At 42.3% G+C, this 23,263-nt stretch overlaps 1 protein-coding gene across 1 annotated transcript in view; it reads right to left on the bottom strand.

The window, feature by feature from the left end:
- RNF144B (ring finger protein 144B) overlaps positions 1-15,782 on the bottom strand; it is a 192,083-nt gene extending 176,301 nt beyond the window's left edge. Inside the window, exon 1 of the mRNA XM_063665861.1 lies at positions 15,661-15,782. The gene's annotated coding sequence lies outside the window, so the exon portion shown is untranslated. The remainder of the gene's footprint in view (positions 1-15,660) is intronic.
- Positions 15,783-23,263: the final 7,481 nt, after the last annotated feature.

Here is a 23,263-nt window from a genome sequence, read left to right as displayed (position 1 = left end):
ATGTTAGATTGTCCCTTGTCACTCCTTTGCCATTAAAAGACTTCGATTGAGTAATAATGTTGCAAATTCTGGGAAGATCATCTAAAAGCTAATTTAAAGCCCTTTTAAAATTCCTAAAAGCTGAAAAGAGAAAGCCATTAGCATTCTTGTTTATTCTACATTTTATTGGCTAGTAGGCATCATCTTTATTGTTTTACAGGAACACACACATTTGTTTTGTTTTGTTTTAATTAATCAGTGGCAGAATACAAATGGTGAACAATAAATCTTAGCTGTTTATTGCTTCTATGATTCTCTGGAACAGAAGGAGTAGAATGTCTTATGTGCTTATTATACCCAGGCAATATCTCAGATCATTTCCCCAGCTGTGGAACAGATTGTAAACCTCATTTTAAAATTACCTAATGTAGGCCAGGCACGGTGGCTCACACCTGTAATCCCAGCACATTGGGAGGCCAAGGCAGGCAGATCCTTTGAGCCTGGGAGTTGAAGACCAGCCTGGGCAACACAGGGAGATCTCATCTCTACTAAAAATTTAAAAATTAGCTGGGCATGGTTGCGTGCATCTGTAGTCCCGGCTACTTGGGAGGCTGAAGTGGGAGGATTGCCTGAGCCCAGAAGACAGAGGTTGCAGTGAGCCAAGATCATGCCACTGCACTCCAGCCTGGGTGACAGAGTGAGACCCTGTCTCACAAATAAATAATTTATTTATTAAATAATTTTTTAAAATAAAATGACCTAATGTAGGCCAGGCATGGTGGCTCATACTTATAATCCCAGCATTAAAGGCAAGAGGATTGCTTAACCCTAGGAGTTCAAGACCAGTCTAGGCAATATAAGGAGACCCCTATCTCTACAAAAAATTAAAAAATTAGCCAGGCATGGTGGCACATGCCTGTAGTCCCAGCTACACAGGAGGCTGAGACAGGAAGATCGCTTGAGCCCAGGAATTCAAGGCTGCAGTGAACCATGATAGCACCACTTCAGTCCATCCTGGGCAATAGAGCCCCATCTCAAAAAATAAATAAATAAATAAATAAATAAATAAATAAATAAATAGGCCAGGCACGGTGGCTCATGCCTGTAATCCCAGCACTTTGGGAGGGGCCGAGGCGGGTGGATCATGAGGTCAGGAGTTCCAGACCAGCCTGGCCAATATGGTGAAACTCCATCTCTACTGAAAACACAAAAATTGGCCAGGCGTGGTGGCACGCGCCTGTAATCCCAACTACTTGGGAGACTGAGGCAGATGAATCACTTAAACCCGTGAGGTGGAGGTTGCAGTGAGCTGAGATCGTGCCATTGCACTCCAGCCTGGGCAACAAGAGTGAAACTCCATCTCAAAAAAAAAAAAAAAAAAAAGTAAATAAATAAAATTACCTAATGTATATGTAAATTGATTTAAATGCTCCTAGCATCATTTTAAGAAATAAAAAGTTATTCTGACATTTCTGTGAATACATTTAATTCATAAAATAGCCATCTCTGCCCTTCTCTTCTATCCTTTTGCTAATCATATATCACTGAAAATCTATAGATGGTTTTACATAAATGACTATTATATTGAAGGGGTCTGTTTTCTCCACTGTCTCTTTGTGATTATTAATATTATGTGTCAACTTGACTATGGGATACCCAGATAGTTGGTCAAACATCATTTCTGGGTATATCTGTGAGGGCGTTTGTGCAAGAGATTATCATCTGAGGCCGGGTGCGATGGCTCACGCCTGTAATCCCAGCACTTTGGGAGGCCACGGTGGGCGGATCATTTGAGGTCAGGAGTTTGAAAGCAGCCTGACCAACATGGTGAAACTCCATCTTTACTAAAAATACAAAAATTAGCTAGGTGTGGTGACAGGTGCCTAATCCCAGCTACTTGGGAGGCTAAGGCAGAAGAATCGCTTGAACCCAGGAGGCAGAGGTTGCAGTGAGCCGAGATCATGCCACTGCACTCCAGCCTGGGTAACAAGAGCAAGACTCTGTCAAAAAAAAAAAAAAAAAAAAAAAAAGAGAGAGAGAGATTAACAACTGAAGTTTGAGTAAATCTGAGTAAAGAAGATCCGGGCAGGGTGCAGTGGCTCACGTCTGTAATCCCAACCCTTTGGGAGGCTGAGGTGGGCAGATTCCCTGAGCCCAGGAGTTAAAGGCTGAAGTAGTCCACCCACCTGGGCCTCCTGAAGTGCTGGGATTATAGGCATGAGCCACTGCGGCCAGCTTGCCATGACTTTTCTAATTATTCTTAAATGATGAAAACACTTCAAGTCACCCCAAGTCCAGAAAATCAATCACAGTTTTGTAATCGATGTGTCCAATCTAATACAGCACTCCAACTCTTCCAACTTGATGTGAAGTTAAACCTCTCTCCTCCTTCAGCTGTGGCCTGCTGAATGAACGCTAGCCACTTGTACTGGGGAAGGTAGACATGGAAAGATTGTATTCTCCTTAGCTAGATTGCTAATTTAGGCAACCCCAGTTTCTGATACTAATCCCTCATTCTGGGGAAGTGGTAGGGGGAGGAAGAGGCAGAAGGAAAGTTCTTCCTTGATTAAGACAATTGCAATGACCTAAGACTGGTGATCCACAGGCTTGGTGGGCATTTAAAGCTTACTTCTTCTCTTGAACCCAGGTGGGAGGATAGTGGTGCGGATGGGAACTTGGGAATTAGAGACGCTCCCAGCCCACCCTCATCACTGGAGATATTTCACCTGCAGATTGCTTTCTGCAGATGGTTACTTATGGCTCTTTCTTCCTGGGGTCCAAAAGGCACACTTACACATGATTTGAGATGACCCCAGGCCCCCTCAGTGACCTGTGTGGTCTACCTTTGGTCTCTGGGAAACAATCTCTGCACTCTGTGCTCTATCAAACTATGAGACAATGTGCTACATCTCTTTTGCGCCACCATCAGAGGAGCTAGCCAGCAGGTCTCTTGTTCTTTAGATTTCTCAGACATGCACACTGGTCCACTATGCCTTTCAATCTGTGGGGGGGATGCACATTAAATACTCCAGATGGTCTGCATAAAACCCCTATCTCTAGATGTAGGTTGAAGGGGCAAGGACCTTACACCCCTCTCCTATGGTGGCCAGGAGGGAGGGACTCAAACCCATCATCAATTCTCTAAAAATCATCTTCTAATCTTTATCATCTTGGCCTTTCCCACCTGTTTCATTGGCCAGATGTGGTCAGTGAGCTAACCTGGTCGGAGGACAATGCTGACCTGTTCTCCTGTGCTTCCTTTTCCACCTGCTTTGTATTCTTACCTGACTTTGGAATGTGGCTTCTATTGTCTTAGGCCACAGCTAACACGGAAGCTAAAACGGCTCCATTTTAACATCCTGTATTTACATGTGTACTCATATTTCTATCAACTAGTTCATTTTCATTTGTTTTCAGAAAAAAACAAAAACAAAAACAAACAAACAAAAACGCATTCTGTTGGCTCACAAACTCTAGGAAGCAGGGTTTGAACTCCCAATAGTTAAATAACCCCAGAAACGAAGGCTTAAGGGCCAACTATGAAAAGGAGGCATGACAATGGGTGTTGAGGTAGAATGGGAGCTTAGTTAGGAGGATACAGGAGCAGGACTCAAAGGCAGAGTCAGAGTTCCTGACCTACACACCCTACGGCACATTGGACTGAAGTTACAGGTTTTCATTCTCTCAGCCCTGCTTCTCCTTTTCTATGACTGCACCGTGTACCATAAACCCAAACCAGGTCTCTAGGATTTATTTTTAGATTCCTCCCTCTGTCTCTCACCTGCCGTATTCAATCAGTCACCAAGTCCCATTAACACTATTTATATACCATCTATCCCATCTAGCCCCTCCTCCCAATCCTCTCTGCCACAACTTTCATTTAGGTTCTCACTAACTTTGACCTGTGCTGTTTTTTTGGTCTTTTGAGACGGAGTCTCACTTTGTCACCCAGGCTGGCGTGCAGGGGTGCGATCTCGGCTCACTGCAACCTCCGCCTCCCGGGTTCAGGCCATTCTCCTGTCTCAGCCGCCCGTGTAACTGGGACTACAGGTGCCCGCCACCGCACCCAGCTAATTTTTGTATTTTCAGTAGAGACGGGGTTTCATCATATTGGTCATGCTGGTCTCGAACTCCTGACTTCAGCTGATCCACTCTCCTCAGCCTCCCAAAGTGCTGGGACTACAGGCACGAGCCACCGTGCCCAGCTGACCTGTGCTTTTTTTTAAAGATAGGTGAGTAGACTATGCTTATTTGCTAATGGAAAAGAGTCAATAGAGAAGAAGAGGTTGAAAGTGTTAGAGAGAAGACAATTGATGAAGCCAAATCCCTAAAAAAGGAGAGATGGAACCTTCAACCAGGGGGGAAAAGACTCTCAAGCAGGAAAAGAAAATCTTCACTGAGATACGAACTTTCTCACAAAGTTAGGTTATTCAATTTTTAAATGTTAGTATTTTCTGTCTTTTCTGAAATAATATTAGGTAGTAATTTTATTTATTTACTCATTTATTTTGAGACAGGGTCTCACTCTGTTGCCCAGGCAGCAGTGTAGTGGCACGATCATGGCTCATTGCAGCCTCAACCTCCTGGGCTCAAGTGATCCTCCTACCTCAGCCTCCCAAGTAGCTGGGACCACAGGTGCATGCCACCACACCTGGTTAATTTTTGTATCTTTTGTAGAGACAGGTTTTCACTATGTTGCCCAGCCTGGTCTCAAACTCCTGGGCTCAAGCTATCAGCCTGCTTCAGCCTCCGAAAGTGCTAGGATTACAGGCGTGAGCCACTATGCCCAGCCTAGATAGTAGTATTCTTAATATCCTTACTTGAAAAAATTTAAATACGGCAAACTTTTAGTCCTTAAATTTTTTTTTGAGACAGAGTCTCGCTCTGTCGCCCAGGCTGGAGTGCAGTGGTGCAATCTCGGCTCATTGCAAGCTCTGCCTCCCGGGTTCACGCCATTCTCCTGCTTCAGCCTCCCGAGTAGCTGGGACTACAGGCGCCTGCCACCACGTCCGGCTAATTTTTTTGTATTTTTAGTAGAGATGGGGTTTCACTGTGTTAGCCAGGATGGTCTCGATCTCCTGACCTAGTGATCCGCCTGCCTCGGCCTCCCAAAGTGCTGGGATTACAGGCATGAGCCACTGCGCCTGGCCTAGTCCTTAAATTTTTAAAAAAATTTTGCTATTCCTTCAAATCTAAATCCAGTTTCCCAATCTTAAGTATCTGTCTAGCTACTGACCCATCTCTTTCCTTTCTCTATGGTTTCCCTTTCTCCTAAGGGAGAAACATTTTTTTTATTGGCTGTTTACACTTTCCTTGCTTCCTTAACCTCATTAATCAATCCAACTACAGTCTTCCTTCTACCTGCATATCTCTACTGAAACTGCCTGTGGCTGAGCTCACACTAAGCTCCTAATTGCCAAAGCTACTGGAAATTTCTTTGTCATAATACATGACACTAATGACTATTGTTTTCATCTTAAATGTCTATATTCCCTTTAACTCCCTGACTTCACTCTCTTCTGGTCTTCCTCCTATCCTCTGGCTACTCCTTCTCAGCCTCCTGTTGACTTCCCCTCTATGTCCTCAGGCTTCCACTGTTGAAGGTCTCTCCGCTTCACACTGCTGGGCTATCTCAAGCATGGCTATTATCATCAGTTTGGGTTCTGACAATTCCTATATAATTATCTCCCACAATATTTACAACTCTATGAGGTAAATGTTACCTCTTCCCAGAGTTCAAACGCTGCTTTCCAGGAGAAGGAAATGAGGCTAAGAAAACTTAAGTAATCCGCAAGAAGTTCCATCATTAAGGAATTATTCAGTCCACAACCTTCTGAATCCGGAGGTTATGATTATTTGACTCTAAAGCAATTGTTTTAAGGATAAAATAAGATAATGTATAAACATTTGCAGACTGAAACAAAAGGCTTATATGCTAATGAAATTCAGACATTTTATAGTAAAGAAAATTTTGTAAAGTCCAAATTCCCTTCTCTAATATCGTCTGTGTCTTGATCTCTCCATTCTCCCTGAAGTGGTAAAGCAAATCAGAATGCATTTCTTTTTTTTGGGAACAGAGTCTTACTCTATCACCCAGGTTGGAGTGCACTGGTGCGATCTGGGGTCACCAGGACAAAATTACAGCTAGGAAAGAGGACTAAGTTCTACTGTTCTATACCACTGTAGGATGACTCTAGTTAATAATAATACATAGTTTCAAACAGCTAGAAGGAAGATTTTGAATGTATATAGTTTCAAATAGCTAGAAGGAAGATACTGAATGTTCCTGACACGAAGAAATGATAAATGTTTGAGATGATGGATATGCTAATTACTGTGATCTGATCACTATACATTATATGTATCACAACGTCACTATGTACTGCATGAATATGTACAATTATTTGTCAACTTTACAAAGTTTTTAAATAATAATAAAGCCAAAAGCAAAAAATAACCTAATACAAAAAGAAAATATATGACTTCAGCATTTATTAGTAATGATAATAATTGATTTAAATAATCCTAGATTGTATCAACAAAAAACTAGGAAACATGGGAGCTGGAGAAAGAGAGGTAGTAAATGTGCCAACTTTCCCATCTTGCAGAAATAAAGTTAATAAATACCGTTTTCTCCTGGCATTGATTAGGGAAAACATGCATATACATGTGCATATATATATATACATATACACACACACGCGCACACAAAAACATTAGCATATACATATATACACATACACAAACAAAAACCTGAAAGGCAGCAGTAATGGATATTTAAAATATGAGAACTACCTTCCAAACTATCACAGGGAAAGTGAGCAAATATAATAATATTATCCAGATAACAAAAGAAACACTCTCAATAGCATGGACAATTCTTATGATATATTGTTAAATTCTTTTAAAGTAGGTCAAAAAGAAGAATGCATAGAAAAAAGTGTCAATTCTGTAACAACAAAATTAGTACACATATATACTCACACACATTATTGTAGTAAATAACTATGAAAGTCATACCAAATTGTTAAATGTGGTTATCTCTGGATGGTAGATTTGGAGGTAGTTTTGATATTCATCTTTAAAGTCCTCTGTATGTTCCCAACCAAAAATGTAAAATAAGGCAATTGCCTGAAATGCTCCTTAACCTTTTTCATAAGCCTATTTATTTATTAGGGACAGGGTCTTCCTCTATCGCCCAGGCTGGAGTGCAGTGGCATGACCATAGCTCACTGCAGCCTCAACTTCCCTGGCTCAAGCAATCTTCCGGCCTCAGCCTCCCGAGTAGCTGGGACTACAGGCGTGCATCACCACACCTAATTATTTATTTACTTATTATTTATTTATTTATTTTTGAGACATGTTGCCCAAGTGAGTCTGTTGCCCAAGGTGGAGTGCAGTGGCGCGATCTCAGCTCACTGCAACTTCTGCCTCCCAGGTTCAAGCGATTCTCGTGCCTCAGACTCCTGAGTAGCTGGGATTACAGGCATGCGCCATCACACCCAGCTTATTATTATTTTTTTTGTATTTTTAGTAGAGATAGAGTCTCACTCTATTGGCCAGGCTGTTCTCAAACTCCTGGCCTCAAGTGACCTGCCCACCTCTGCCTCCCAAAGTGCTGGAATTACAGGCATAAGTCATCACGCCCGCATCAATTTTTTAAAAATTTTGTAGATACAAGGTCTCACTATGTTGCCCAAGCCAGTCTCGAACTCCTGAGCTCAAGGGATCCTCCCACCTCGGCCTCCCATAATACTGAGATTACAGCTGTGAGACACTGTGCCTGGCCCATAAGCCTATTTATAAATTTAAATTTATATAAAAACAATTTTAAATGTAATACTCTCCAAATACTCTTACCTCTTTCTGCTCACATGGTTTCCCAGAAAATATTTAAATGATGATAAAGTATGTTAATGGAAAATATGACTTTTTTTTTTTTCCTGAGACAGAGTCTTGCACTGTCGCCCAGGCTGGAGGGCAGTGGCATGATCTCAGCTCACTGCAACCCCCACCTCCCAGGCTGAAGTGATTCTCCTGCCTCAGCCTCCCAAGTAGCTGAGATTACAGGTGTGTACCACCATGCCTGGCTAATTTTTGTATTTTTAGTAGAGGCAAGGTTTCACTATGTTGGCCAGCCTGGTCTTGAACTCCTGACCTCATGATCCACCCACCTTGGCCTCCCGAAGTGCTGGGATTAGAGGTATGAGCCACCATTCCTGGCTGAGAGTATGACTTTTAAAAGAAAAAAATAACATGACTAATTAAATATTATGTGGGAAAGTATTGTTACAAGCAGTTGCTTGACTTTTTTTCCGCGTGTGTGTGTGTGTGTGTGTGTGTGCGTGTGTGTGTGTGTAAAGCAAGGTCTTGCTATATTGCCCAGGCTGGTCTCAAACTCCTTGGCTCAAGCGATCCTCCCGCCTCTGCCTCCCTAAGTGGCAGGATTACAGGCGTGAGCCACCATACCTGGCTAGCTTGAAAATTTAAAGCAAGATTTCATGAGGCATTAATTACGCACTCTCCAAAAAAGGGGACAAAGGTGGGAAGGGGCAAACATTCTGTCAACGTTCCCAAGCTGCAGACCAGGAAGCCGACCCCTGCCAGGAGAATGGCTGAGGGCCAGTTGCTTTCTGTACTAGGCCCAAAGTAAAGCCTTTCAAAGTGTTTACAAAGGTTTTCTATGAACCTCCTAATTCAGAGAATAGCCTTTGCCTTTGGGGATATGGAAACAAATGCATTGGAAGAATGGTAGTGAAAGAGAAAGAGGGCCCTCTCCAGGTGCAAGGCTTTCTCCTAGGGTAGAAGTGGTAAGATTCCATTGTAATGAGGCAATTGTTCACCTCTTCATGTAAGAAGTAACATAGGCCATAATAAATAACAAAGCATAATAAATAACAAAGGCCAAAAGAAGCAGATTAAAATGTATAAATTCTGGCCGAGCCTGTAATCCCAGCACTCTGGGAGGCCAAGGCAGGCTGATCACCTGAGGTCAGGAGTTCAAGACCAGCCTGGACAACATGGTAAAACCCTGACTCTACTAAAAACACAAAAAAATTAGCCAGGCATGGCACCTGTAATCCTGGCTACTTGGGAGTCTGAGGCAGGAGAATCGCTTGAACCTGGGAAGCAGAGGTTGCAGTGAGCCGAGACTGTACCATTGCACTCCAGCCTGGGCAACAAGAATGAAACTCCATCTCAAAAAAAAAAAAAATATATATATATATATATATATATAAATTCATGGAACTGAAGGTAAAATTTGTACTACTGCTAAATTTTTAGATTTGTCTCAGATTAAGAAATATTTTGTATAGAACAATGACTCTTGAACCTACCAGACTAATGTTCATTTTTAAAACAAATATTTTGTGAGCTACCCCTTTTATATCTTGAAGTGAAATTAATAGAAAATATAGCCAAATACATACATACTTTAAAAACAAAACAATGCAACCTCCTAATTATAACATAAAGGAGACATAAAGTAAATTCTAATAAAGTAGTATACATTTTAATTCACATAAAGTAAATTCTAATAAAGTAGTACACATTTTAATTTATAACTGCTCTGGCAGGATGATGACACTGAAAGACAGAACTCCTAAAAAGCCTCGAATAAAAAGTTATCGTGCAGTAAAGAATCACTTGCAAAGTGCGGTGGCTCATGTCTATAATTCCAGCACTTTGGGAGGCCAAGGTAGGCGGATCACTTGAAGTCAGGAGTTCGAGACCAGCCTGGCCAATATGGCGAAACCCCATCTCTACTAAAAATACAAAAATTAGCCAGGTGTGGTGGTATGCGCCTGTAGTCCCAACTACTCCACAGGCTGAGGCAGGAGAATGGCTTGAACCTGGGAGGTAGAGGTTGCGGTGAGCTGAGATCGCGCCACTGCACTACAGCTGGGTGTCAGAGCAAGACTCTGTCTCAAAAAAAAAAAAAAAAAAAAAAAAAGCAATGGAGAGTGTGCAAATTTGTCATATTATAGATGTCTTGTAAATCACCAAAAGTTTATGAAATTATTTTTTTTAATGTATGTTTAAAGACATCTTGATTATTAAGGATTCATTCTGCTTTGGAACACATTTTTTATTTTTTAACCATTCAACATTTATTATGTTCTACTATGAGCTACCCCTGGGGATACAGAGATGAAAAAAAAAAAAGCCATGCTTCCTACTTTCAATGAGCTCACAGTCTAATGAGGGAGACTGACAAGTAATTAGACAATGACAATACAGTGCTGTGACTGAGGGAAATTTTGAGAACAGGTTGGTAGGAGGTAACACCTGAATTATCTTGAAGCTCATGTATGAGATATAAAAACACACCTTTTGCTATTATTTTCTAGGATTGTGTATACGCATGTAAATTCATAGAAAAACATCTGGAAGGATCACACCAAATTAAACATTTCTATTCCACAAGTATTTCCTAAATGTGTCAAGTGCTTTTCCAGGCATTTGGGATATATCACCAAACATAACAGACCAAGATCACTGCCGTAGTTGCAAAGTCTTTTCAGAATTAGGAAATAGCTCAGATATCTTTTTTTTTTTTTTTTTTTAGAAGGAGACTTGCTTTGTTGCCCAGGCTGGAGTGCAGTGGTGTGATCTTGGCTCCCTGCAACCTCAGCCTCCCAGGTTCAAGCGATTCTCCTGCCTCAGCCTCCCGAGTAGCTGGGACTACAGGCACGTGCCACCACACCCGACTAATTTTTGTATTTTTAGTAGAGACGGGGTTTCACCATGTTAGCCAGAATGGTCTTGATCTGACCTCGTGATCCACCCACCTTGACCTCCCAAAGTGCTGGGATTACAGGCGTGAGCCACCATGCCCGGCCAGATATCTTAAAATGAGTATATAATCATCTATAGACTCACTCCACAGCTTGTACCTATTAGGGAAGCAAGGTGGAATGTTAGAAGGGTATACATCCTTGATCAAGATGCTCCCTTCTCTGAATCACAGATCTGTATAAAGGGAATAATAATGGCTACTTCTTAGGTCCGTAAAGATATTTTCTTAATGTAGGTAAAGTACCTCAATAAATGGTAGTAAATTGTGGTACTAGCAAGAATATCTCTCTAAATGGTCTCTCAAGATTGAATTCAATCCTTTCAGTGCCTATATATGAGGACAAATTATTTCATAACTAGTGAGAGTGGATCTTCAAGACAGATGATCTTGAAAGACAAAAGCATCAAGAAGTAGGACTTCCAGGCCAGGTGTGGTGGGTTGTGCCTGTAATCCCAGCACTTCAGGAGGCCAAGGCCGGAGGAATGCCTGAGCCCAGGAGTTCGAGGCTGCAGTGAACTATGATTGTGCCACTGCACTCCAGTCTGGGTAACAGAGCAAGACACTGTCTCTTAAATAAAAAGAAGAAGAAAGAAGAAGAAGAAAGGAGGAAGGAGGAAGAGGAAGAAGAGGAAGAGGAGGAGGAAGAGGAGGGAGAGGAGGAAGACAAGGAAGACGAAGAAAAATAGGAAGAAGAAGAACAAAGAAGAAGGAGAAAGAAGAAGAAAAGAAGAAGAAGAACAACAACAACAACAACAAAAAACTAGTACTACTACTGCCAGGACAAGCTTTAATTAATAAGATTTTGAGGCCGGACACAGTGGCTCACATCTATAATCCCAGCACTTTGGGAGGCCAAGGCAGGTGAATTGCTTGAGCTCAGGGGTTTGAGACCAGCCTGGGAGCCTGGACCAGCCTGGACTTGGCTGGCTGAATCATGTTTGCTCCCAGCCAAAATGGCAAAACCCAGTCTCTACAAAAAAAAAAAAAAAAAAAAAAAAAAAAAAATTAGCCAGGCATGGTGGTGCACACTTGTGGTACCAGCTACTCAGAAGGCTGAAGTAGTAGGATTGCTTGAGCCCAGGAGGTCAAGGCTGCAGTGAACCTAGATTGCGTCACTGCACTCCAGCCTGGGTGACAGAGCGAGACCCTGTCTCAGAAAAAAAAAGAAAAAAAAAGAAAAGAAAAAGAAAAGGAAATAGAATTTTGAGAGCTAGAACCTCCAGTGATAGTTTCCATTAGTTCATATGAAAATCTCCGGGATAGGGTGTGAAAGCTAACCATTCCTGAATGATTTGCTGATTTATTAAGTCATGTTCTTCACACACCCATGACCTTACTCCTTCCTCTCTCTACACTCAGCTCTCTTAGTGTACTACTCTTTTCTTGTGTCAGTCAGTTGAAGTAGTTCCATTCAACATAATGAAAAACCTAGGATGCTGGTATAGAGTAGTTCACCGCCTTTGTAAATGACCTACATTGCCTTTAATGCCATGTTTTTTTTTTTTAATTTTTATTAAAAAAAATTAATTGTAGACACAGGTCTTGCCATCTTTTCCAAGCTGTCTCCAACTCCCAGGCTCAAGCGATTCTCCCGCCTCAGCCTCCCAAAGTGCTGGGATTACAGTTGTGAGCCACTGCACCCAGCCTAATGCCACACTCTGAGCTTTGTTGAAAATCTAGCTGAGATTTGCAACCACTTTGCTGTCACTGCTACATTATTAAACTCATATATAAATTCATTTCAAATGAACAAAATTCTCATTACTACAAGAATTGGAAAGAATATAAAATTTAATGTCTATTCTCAGTTTGGATTATACTTATGAGCACTTTGGTATTCATCTGTAGAAAGAAATGATTAAAATCTAGATGACTTTTAAAGTGCCTTCTAATTTTAATACTCTGTAACGCTATTACTTCTACATAGCTGAATCATTGGTAAGTTATCATAGCTCAATGAAATAAGGCAATTTGTAGTATAGGCTGCACTAAGGCTATGCTCTCCGTGGCCAAAGTTATTTCTTAGAATACTGAGCTAAAAATGTAACTGCATTCTGCAACCTATGCAAACATGTTCTAACTGATGGGAGGGGAAAAAAAATTCAATTCAGAGTGCCAACAATTCCTCTGTGAGTTAGCGTGGCAGGGATAGCGTAGGGTGAGTGAAGCATCAAGTTACAGACCAAATTAAAGGTCTGGAGAAGAGTGGCAGAGTCTAATCATCCATCGTCTGAGGTTGCCAGAACTGGACCTACCACCCTTACTCACAAAGGACCGTTCTATGGAGGCTAAGCACACAGACTTTGGGCTTCAAACATCTTTTTTTAAAAAAAGGTCTTCTCGTTCCAAATAGATCTTTATGAAATTATTTCCTTGAAGCTCTCAGTTCTGTCATTTTAAAATTTCCATCAAAAAGTAATCAAAACCTAATGCTTACAGTGTTCTGCCACAAATAAAAAATTATTGTGGGTTTTTGTTCCTATTAAAAACATATGCAACATATATATATTTATAGAAGTCCCAGAACCAGTGTACACATGTACACAAAAACCTTAGGAAAATAATGTTAATAGTTTTGCCTAAACCAATAAATTTTATATTGTGCTCTGTCCATGACTACCCTTACTAAGCTAACACTTTGCAAAGGTCAGCAAGCAATGAATATTTCTGCATATTTTGTGGCATAGGTTGCAAACATTAGATCTATAGGGATGAATTAAGGTCACTTTTAAAATTCAGACAGTATTTTCTGGACTTGGTTGACTGAATCATGCGCATCTGCACTATTTTTCCTGGGGGAAAGTTAATTTTAGAAAGGAGAAAAAGTTTGCCAGGAAAACAATCACACTGGCTCAATCTCTAGACAGTGATTCTTTTCTTAAAAGTTCAAAATGCTTTACAGACAGCCTCCTGCTTGTCCTTAATATCCTTGAAAGCGGGTATGGAATATCATCCCTATTTCATAACAGGCATCTGGTTTCATAAAAAGAAATGTAAGCTTTAATGTTATAACTACTTAAGGGTACTTTAAAAAATTGGTCCTTCGCCTCAATTTTTCAAAAGACAGAAAATAAAAATCTTTATTTTCCCTGGTAGTTACCTTCTGATAAGTACTTATAATGGTTCAGGTACATATATGAATATATGAAAAGTAGCAGACATGCATCGATGACAAAGTTCAAGATGGAGAAACATTTACTATTTCTGTAAATATGATATAATTTACAGACTTAATTCAGGATAGAAAAACTTGGTTCAAATAATTAGGAGTGAAAACAGGATCTAAATTAATTAATATGATCACTGTTCCTTCTAGTTTCTAGAGGTAATAGTCCATTTGAGTCTTTAGCCTTAAAGTAAGAAAAATGTAAAAATGTCAATGGGCTGCATTCCATCATTGACAAAAAGTCAAGGGAGCAGTGAAGGAAGATTTTCTGATTCTCTGGAGAATGGGCCTCAGCCCTTTCTAATTGTCAGGGTACTTGTGAAGGAATTCTTATATTTTAAAAATTGATATTTAAAAGCTGTTTAACCAGGTCTCCTAGAAGTATGCATTTCCCCCAATGTTATATCAGAGTTTCAAATGAATGTTAACTCTCCCTTTCCAAAATTGCTGTCTCGGACAAGGCGCTATGGCTCACTCCTATAATCCCAGAACTTTGGGAGGCCGAGGCGGGCGGATCACTTGAGGTCAGGAGTTCGAGACCAGCCTGGCCAACATGGTGAAACCCTGTCTCCACTGAAAATACAAAAATTAGACAGGCATGGTGGCGTATACCTGTAATCCCAGCTACTCGGGAGGCTGAGGCAGGAGAATCACTTGAACCCTGGAGGCGGAGGTCGCAGTGAGCCGAGATCGGGCCACAGCACTCCAGCCTGAGCGACAGAGCAAAACTCCGTCTCAAAAAATAAAAACAAAATTTAAAAAAATTACCTTCTCAGATCCAATGATACCGCACCAATCACATTAATCAACTTGAGGGGAACTGGCTTTCACCCATTTCACTGTTTTTATTTTCAATTCACACTAATAGTTTCAAGCGATGCTTAGCCACAGTGGGTGGACCCTCTTCTTTGCGGACCTTACAGATACTTGGGGGTATGTTGCGGGGCGAGCATCACAATCACCTGAGGTGCTTTTTAAATATACTCAAGCCTGAACACACACACGCATGCAGGCACGCACACGCACACACACCAGATTTCTGAATCGGGATTTCAGAGTGGGGTCCAGCTTTTTTCCCCAGCGCCTAAGAGCTTTTGCTTTAAGTTGTTATAAAGTTCTAGCACCGCAGTCACCCTGAAAACCTTGTACACTTATCATAATAGTTAAGGGGGGAGAAAAACCACCTCAGCCTGTGCCATTACGAAAGGTAAGACAGTGCATTTACTTTGATCAAGAATCAATATTCCTCCCAAAGTTAGGATAGTAAAGGAAGTGGGGGCGGGGGGAAGGTATGTTATGGAAAGAGAAAAAGTTATCACCTTTCAGCCTGGAAATTGTTACAGACCCTAGGGGAGATCTTTGCGTCCGTGTTTGCGCCACACACCTGGAAAGGGTGGATTACTCCCGCCAGCCCTGACCTCAGAGCCAGGGGTGCGGGTTTCGGGAGCTTCCCGGGGGCGGGGAAGAAAGTCGGGAGTGGAGCGTGGAGAAGAGGCGGGGGTCCGGCGGACGGCGGAGGGGAAACGCGGATGGCCGAGGGTCTGATCCCCCGTGGGCCGCCCGCCGGGGCTTCAGCTCTGCGCGGAGGGGACCTGGGGACGGAGAAAGGGAAAGAGAAGGGGAGGCGGTGACAGCCTCGAGGAGGCCGAACTGGCCCCTCGCAGAGGCTCCAGGCAGCTCGAGGGTGAACGCTGCACCCCGCGCCCCTCCTTACCTTGCGCCCGAGGTCTAAGTAAGGAGCAGGGAGACCCCGGGAGGCGCAGGGCTCCCGCCAAGGCGCGCGCGCGCTCGAGGTCCGCTATCAGCTTCTTCAGGCTGCGGCTTCAGGTATGGAAGACATTCAGGTCGCTTAGCTACCAGCCCCTTGGCGCGTCTCGGACCCCTCCTCCGGCCCTCGCCCCGGCGGCCCTCCGCCCCGCGGGCGCACGCAGAGCCTCTCTCTGGCTGCTGATCCCGAAGAGCCTTGGCCCCTCTCCGCGGCCGGCCCTCCCTCCGCGCGCGCGCACTCACCTCCCCCACAAACGCACCCTCTTTAGGAAGGAGGCAGCGAATGCGGTCCTTGAAATTCTAGGCGCTGGGCAACTTCAGAAAACCTTTTAAAAATCTTTGATCTACCCAATGAGGTTCAAAGTAGGGCACCATTTATATTCATACCCTGGCTCCGTCCTCTTTTTTGTCTTAACCACAGCATTATTTAACACTTGATATTCGTGTATAGGTTGAACTCTGAGAATCTCCTGCCAGGCATTTTAATTTTTCCAAAATAACTCCTTCCGTTTTATTGTTTTGAAAATGCAGACATCCCCACTTTATAAACTTGGGTTGCCAGGAGGTTAGATTGGCCTCACAAAGCAGATGTTCAACTGCACAAGACAGAGCAAGTCTCGTCCCAGCAGCGCTGCTACTTGCCACCTGTAAGGGCCCTGGGTCAGGGCAGGAGCAGTTAATTACACCCTAGCTTTGGTTACCGAGCATGCCCGGAGCCTCTGTTCTCACTGAAGACTCAGTTCTGAGGCTCAGGTTCTGGAAAGAAGCAGGTGGATGTGTTCAAAGAAGAGAGTTCTAATGGAGAAAACCAGCAAAGGGCAGAGTTTACTGAATAATACAGAGAAAAAGAACGACGGGAAGGGATCCTGGGAACATGACGGTATCTTGGATAGGAGGATGTTTGAGGGCATAATATAAATAAATTATAAAAGAATAGAAAAAATTTTTAAAGTTAATAAAAAACTTTTAAATAAATAAAATAAAAAAAGTAATTTAAAAATAACAAAGAAACATGACGGTATCACTAACTCCCAGGAGCCTGAGAGTGACATAACCCCTATTGGGAATGTGGAAGTTGAATTGTTAAATGCACTCCACTCACTCATTCATTCACCTATCAATATATTAATAGTATATATTTATGGAATATGTTAAAGGCAGTAAAGCATTATGCATAGTCATATTATAAATGCTGCTAGGAATCAACTTCTTAACCAGTTTGTAACACGGCCCTGGAAAATGCAAATATCTATTAAAGAGACACCATATTAATCCACTGTCTTTTTCTAAATTTATCAAATAAGTTTCTCATCTGAAGGTTGAAAAATGGGCACTTACTAAAAACTGTCAGGTTTGTCTATTAGATAGATGGCAGATATCAGAAGATAAACTCACCAATCAAGTTACTACAGCTGAAAGAACCAGCTTAGCTGATGTAAGAAGAGGTGAAGGGGGAGGACGAGGGAGGTCAACCAAAGACTACACAGGCATTCTTTTTTTTCTTTGAGACAAGGTCTTGCTCTGACACCCAGGCTGGAGTACAGTGGTGCTATCATGGCTCACTGCAGCCTCGACCTTGGGTTCAAGCAATCCTCCTGCCTCAGCCTCAGAGTAGCTGGGACTATAGGTACGCGCCACCATGTCCAGCTAATTTTTGCATTTTTTGTAGAAAGGGGGTTTCGCCATGTCGGCCACGCTGATCTTAAACTCCTGGGCTCAAATGATCCTCCCACCTTGCCCTCCTGAAGTGCTGGGATTACAGGCATGAGCCACTGCGCCTGGCCTGGCATTCTTTTTTCTTCTGTCAGAATAAATACTTGCCAGTCTCACACTAGCAAGCATTCAATAAACACTGGGTGCTGAGGATGGAAGAGCTATCAGAAAGACAACATTCCTGCCCTCATCAAGCTGATTGGGAATGAGGGTGTAGACAAGAAAAGATGGGTGTAGACAAGAAAACAGGCTGAGAAAAGTAGATGCTCTGATGGAGGATGACACATCCGGGGCAGTATAGGTGAGACCTGAAGAGTGAGGGTAATTTGGCCCGGAACAGGAAAATAGGAGAAGAAAGAGTTTTCCACCAGGAGCACCAACATGGAGAGAAAGCCAAAGGTAAGAAGGAACATGGCCATTCACTATGGCTGGAGGATCTTTTCTTTGGGGTGGGAGACTGGGAGGAACAATGTAGAGACAAGGCTAGAGAGATGAACAGAAGTCAGATCATGTAGAGTCGTCTAGGCCATGTTTTACAAATTGCACTTCAGGATAAAGAAAATGTGGTACATACACACCCAGGACTACTACTTGACCATTAAAAACAGAAGGAAATAATGTATTTTGCAGGAACTTGGATGGAGCTGGAGGCCATTATTGTAAGTGAAGTAATTCAGAAATGGAAAATCAAATACCAAGTGTTCTCACTTATAAGTGGGAGCTAAGCTATGGATATACAAAGGCATATAGAGGGGTAATCATGGATATTGGAAACCCAGAACAGGGCAGGGTAGGAGGGTCAGGAATAAAAAATTGCATATCGGTAACAATGTACACTACTCAGGTGACAGGTGCACTGCAATCTCAGACTTCACCACAATTCATCCACGTAACAATAATCCCTTGTAGCCCAAAAGCTACTGAAATTTTTTAAATATTTTTTTAAAATAAAAAATTAAAAATAATTCTACATTAGGCCAGGCACAGTGTTTCACACCATGAGCTTTGGAGGCTGCTTTAGGAGGCTGAGGTGGGAGGACTGCTTGAGGCCAGGAGTTCAAAACAGCCTGGACAACATAGAGAGACACTATCTCTACAAAAAAAATTTGAAAAATTAGCCAGGTGTGGTGCCATTAGCCTGTAGTCCTAGCTACTTAGGAGGCTGAGGCGGGAGGATCTCTGGAGCTTGGGAGGTCGAGGCTGCAGTGAGCTATGATCGCATCCTACACTCCAGCCTGGGTGACAGAGCAAGACCCTGTCTCTAAAAAAAAAAAATTAAAAAATTACACTTGATCCTACAGACGACGGGGAGGCATTTAAGTGTTATAAGCAACATAATAATGAGATCAATTAAAAAAAAAAGACCCCTGGCTGCAGGCAGAGAACTAATGAGGATGGGAGGTAGGGATGAGAGGAAAGAGGATAAATCAGGAAGAAGATCTCTGTAAAGGACACTTAATCAATGAGTACCAGGCCAGGTACAGTGACTCCTGCCTATAATTCCAGCACTTTGAGAGGGTGAGGTGGGAGGATCACTTGAGCCCAGGAATTTAAGACCAGCCTGGGCAAATAGGGAGACCTCATCTCTACAAAAGATAAAAAAATTAGCTGGGCATGGTGGCATGTGTTTGTGGTCCCACGTGCTCAGGAGGCTGAGGCAGGAGGATCCCTTGAGCCAGAGAGGTCAAAGCTTCAGTGAACCATTATCATGCCACTGTACTCCAGCCTGAGTGACAGATTGAGACCCAGTCTCAAAAATCAATCAATACCAATGTAGAGATCCTCATACCTTTATGGAATCTAAATTCAGTCCCATGACAAGTTCCTAAGAGACAAGCTTTCCCAGAAGGTAAGAGAAGTGTGGAGGGAGGAGAGTCACTGGTGGTAAAAAAACTGATAAAACATATTGGTAAATAGAATTTAGAGAGAAAATGGCTTTTCAAAACTGAATATTTATACAGTGACTCTATCTCACACAGTTCAAAGATAAAAGAATGTTGATTTGTAACTGAGTAGTGGAATAAATTAAAGGGAAATAGACACACAAGAGGTACATTGATATATATCCCCGATTTCCTACCACGTAAAAGCAAACCAGCATGCTCCTGCCTCTTCTCCCTCTCCTTTTGAGAGAGTTATTTTATTTCTCCTTTTGTTTATTTGAGATGGAGTCTCACTCTGTTGCCCAGTCTGGAGTGCAGTGGCGCTCTCACCTCACCACAACCTCTGCCTCCTGGGTTCAAGTGATTCTCCTGCCTCAGCCTCCCGAGTAGCTGGAATTACAGGCACCCACCACCACGCCCAGCTAATTTTTGTATTTTTAGTAGAGATGAGATTTCACCATGTTGGCCAGGCTGGTCTCGAACTCCTGACCTCCAGTGATCCACTTGCCTGAGCCTTCCAAAGTAAGTGTGTGAGCCACCGCACCCGGCTATTTTTATTATCCCTCATTCTAATTATTTTGTGGTCTTCCTCAATTTGCATCTATTTGTGTGAAGTGGAAGTCCATGCTAGGCTGGTCCGAGTGCACTTGTTGTTTATAACTAATTAATCACAACCAGTTACAGATCTCTTTGTTCCTTCTCCATTCCCATTGCTTCACTTGACTAGCTTTTAAAGAAGTAATTTAAACATTTTTACGAACCAAGGTTCATGCTACTTCCTTCCACTAGGCCATGCTCTGTAGATTCACTAAGGTCTAGGCAGCTATGGCTGTCCCTGGGAGCTGAGCCACCTCGCTGTAACCATAGTGGGCTGTACTCAGAAGACTTAATGGAAGGCTACAGTGCTAGGGCTAGGGTGCTAGGAGGTAGCAGGGCTCCCCTGATAGATCCTCCCACCTGAGTCAGAGCAAATAGGCCAAGAAGAAAGGAAGAGGGAAAGGCTGGTTGGCCTTAGGAGGGCAGAGCCACAGCAAGACAGCCAAACATTTCACCCCTAGGTCACTCAATTCATAGTATTTTTTTTCAGATGATTTGCTACCTTCTGTCTGTCATTTCAATTTGCTTTTTCTCAATTTTCCTTTGTTTTTTGGTTTTTTTTTTTCATTTCTATTTATTCTCTCCTCTTTTTACTTTAGCTGAAGACCCAGGAAAGTTGGGTGTAGTTCAAAGGACTGAGCCAGAGAGTCGATGGTATAGATTCCAGCCTTGGTCTGAAGGCCTGAGAACCAGAAGCACCAAGGGCAGGAGAGGACTAATGTTCTAGCTCAAGCAGCCACCCAGAGTGAATTCAATCTTTCTTCACCGTTTTGTTCTATTTGGGCCCTCAGTGGATTAGATGATGCCCATCCACACTGGGGAGTGCCATCTGCTTTATTCAGTCCACCAACTCAAATACTAATTTTTTCCAGAAAGACCCCCACAGACACACCCAGAAATAATGTTTAACCAGATATCTGGGCATCCAATGGCCCAATCAAGTTGACGCATAAAATTAGCCATTACATTGCCTTATTTGATCCTGTTTCGTCTTCACTCTTCTCTCTCTCTATAGACTAGGGCTTCTCCAATTCACACAGCAAAACACATGTCCCTACAGTTCCTAACTTTATTTGTTACAGATCCAATTACCAAGTGGAATCCATCTTTCTAATAATTCCAAATTCCCAGGTAGGGAATTAACTGGCTTTACTCAGGTCAGAGTCATGATGTAAAACATCCCTAAAAAGAGTTCTTCATCTAATTCTATGGATGGTGGCCACAGGATTGGAAATGAGGATGGAAGGATCTTTGAGAAGGTTGAGGGTAAATGTTTACTATGAAGGCAGACATGTAAATAAGTAACAACACTATAATTTAATAAATACCCTAATAAAGATATGAACAATGTATTAAGGACACACAAAATAGCAGGGAGTGGATGGAGTCTCAACTTCAGAAACATGAGCATGAGGAATGTGCAAGAAGAGAATGTTCAGCTGGGCATGGTGGCTCACACCTATAATCCTAGCACTTTGGGAGGCTGAGGCAGGCAGATTGCTTGAGCCCAGGAGTTCAAGACCAGCCTGGGCAACATAGTGAGACCCTGTCTCAAAAAAAAAAAAAAAAAAAAAAAGTTGTGCGGCTGTCCTGTGTTTTGTAGGATGTTTAGCAGCATCTCTGGTCTCTAATCACAAGATGCCACTAGCACCCCTTCTAAGTTTTGACAACCAAAGATGTCTCCAGACACTCTCAAATGTCCTGGCTTCACTTGAGAACCATTGTGTTATACTGAGATGTGAATGGGAGAGAGACACATGCATTTTTCAAAATATATATTATTAGGAGGTAGCATCACCTTCTAATATTCTTTTCCTAATTTGAAAACATCCGTTTATTCTAAATTTAATTTTTTAAATCCAAGCTGCATGTCAGTCAGGTACCCTCCCAAACCTTCTCTAATTTCCTGAAATGAAGAATGAGTTATAACAAGAAGTGTTTTACTTATTAAAGTCTAGATTAAAAATAAGATTTGGCCGGGCACAGTGGCTCACGCCTGTAATCCCAGCACTTTGGGAGGCCAGGGCGGGTGGATCACTTGAAGTCAGGAGATAGAGACTAGCCTGACTTACATGGTGAAACCCCATCTCTAACTAAAAATACAAAAATCAGCCGGGCGTGGTGGCACACGTCTGTCATCTCAGCTACCTGGGAGGCCAAAGCAGGCGAATCACTTGAACCCAGGAAGTGGAGGTTGCAGTGAGCCAAGATCGCGCCACTGCACTCCAGCCTGGGCGACAGAGTGAGACTCCATCTAAAAACAAAATGAAACAACAACAAAAAAAAAAAAATGAAGAAAGAAAGAAAACAAAAAAATGGAAAAAATAAGATTTATAGAAATATTTTAGAGTTACACATATCTACTTTCGAAAATAACACCCCATTTTGACAGTCTTGTGACAATGTTGATATCTAGCCAATTTGCAGTAGAAATCATTTTTCTGACTCTGACGTTATGATTTGGCCAAGGGCATTAATATAACCTGAGTATTGAATCTTAGCAGAAAAGCCCCCTCCTATAGAGATGACCTGCTTGTTTTGTTTTGTTTTTTAACAGCAAATAAGGGCAATAATACCAAGGCTCTATGCTTCTCTATTCCTTTAGTCTCATTCCATGGAAGAGCTGATGAGATATATTAAAGAAATGTGTTACAAATAATACTCTTAAAGTTAGAGCAAAATTAGTTACTAGGAGCAAAAGTTTGTTAGCCATTCATCCTTTGTTCTCCAAGTTTTCTAAGCCTCACCATTTCCCTTACCTCCTCCAGCTGCTTACCTTGAGGGTCCTCCCTGACCATTGTCAAGCCAGAACATCCACTTTATTATCAACCAACTGGATATTGTTGCATTCAGATATTTTCCAAACCCAATCTTAAACAGCTACACCGTACACTTTGGCTAACTCACTCCACCAAAATAGAGTATGATATCTTGTTTTCAGAAGAACCAAATGTGTCACTATATTTATATTTATAACCAGGTTTAAAAAAGAATCTGGTCATTAGCTTATTCAAGCCATGTTAGTTTAATGACTTGATATTACCGGACTATTTTTTTGTGTTGTTGTTGTTTTTTTGATATGGAGTTTCGCTCTTGTCGCCCAGGCTGGAGCGCAATGGTGCAATGTCGGCTCACTGCAACCTCTGCCTCCTGGGTTCAAGCGATTCTCCTGCCTCGGCCTCCCGAGTAGCTGGAATTACAGGCATGCATCACCATGCCTGGCTAATTTTGGTATTTTTAGCAGAGATGAGGTTTCTCCATGTTGGTCAGCCTGGTCTCGAACTCCCAACCCTAGGTGATCTGCCCACCTCGACCTCCCAGAGTGCTGGGATTACCGGCGTGAGCCAACGCGTCCAG

The sequence above is a fragment of the Pongo pygmaeus genome, chromosome 5 (assembly GCF_028885625.2).
Source record: "Pongo pygmaeus isolate AG05252 chromosome 5, NHGRI_mPonPyg2-v2.0_pri, whole genome shotgun sequence".
Lineage (NCBI taxonomy): Eukaryota > Metazoa > Chordata > Mammalia > Primates > Hominidae > Pongo > Pongo pygmaeus.
The sequence above is the reverse complement of the archived record's forward strand: the minus strand, read 5'-3'. Positions and strand labels throughout refer to the sequence as shown.